At 50.8% G+C, this 624-nt stretch overlaps 1 long non-coding RNA gene across 1 annotated transcript in view; it reads right to left on the bottom strand.

Moving 5' to 3' along the window:
* The window catches only part of LOC125039099, a 67,418-nt gene extending 67,203 nt beyond the window's left edge, over nt 1–215 (bottom strand). The window contains exon 1 of the long non-coding RNA XR_007116093.1: nt 104–215. This is a non-coding gene — a long non-coding RNA (uncharacterized LOC125039099). The remainder of the gene's footprint in view (nt 1–103) is intronic.
* Nucleotides 216–624: the final 409 nt, after the last annotated feature.

The raw sequence follows: 624 nt of genomic DNA, 5'->3' as shown, positions 1-624 counted from the left end.
TCTACGTTTTCCAGCACTTCAACAACAGAATAACTATACTGCGAAGAATAACAATCCCACCGTAACCGATAAAAAAACAAAACAAAACAAAAAAAAACAATACACGAAAGCGAATGAAGAGATAAGAAGAAATCGCCGTTTTCTCTCCCTGGGCGTTCAGGGACGCGACAACAGAGGCGGCGAGAGCGGGCCGAGAAACGTACTCTCACACTGACGTCTGGCGGGTAACTGGCGACCTCGTGCCAGACAAGCAGTCTTAAAACCCTCGCGTGCACCTGTACAGCACCTGCTCCCCTGCTTCTGCTACCCCCACCCCCCCACCCCCGCTCCTGCTGTTCTTCATGTCGACCCTGCTGGTCTGCCTGCTTCTGTTGTTTCTCTTTCTGCTGCTGTTCTTCTTCTCGCTTCTGCTGTTCTTTCTCCTGCTTCTGCTGTTCTTCCTCCTGCTTCTGCTGTTCTTCCTCCTGCTTCTGCTTTTCTTTCTCCTGCTTCTGCTTTTCTTCCTCCTGCTTCTGCTGTTCTTCCTCCTGCTTCTGCTGTTCTTTCCTCCTGCTTCTGCTGTTCTTCCTCCTGCTTCTGCTGTTCTTCCTCCTGCTTCTGCTGTTCTTCCTCCTGCTTCTGCTT

The sequence above is a fragment of the Penaeus chinensis genome, chromosome 26, assembly GCF_019202785.1.
Source record: "Penaeus chinensis breed Huanghai No. 1 chromosome 26, ASM1920278v2, whole genome shotgun sequence".
In the NCBI taxonomy this organism is placed as follows: Eukaryota; Metazoa; Arthropoda; class Malacostraca; order Decapoda; family Penaeidae; genus Penaeus; species Penaeus chinensis.
Note: the sequence above shows the minus strand (reverse complement) of the source record. Positions and strands in the feature narration are given on the sequence as shown.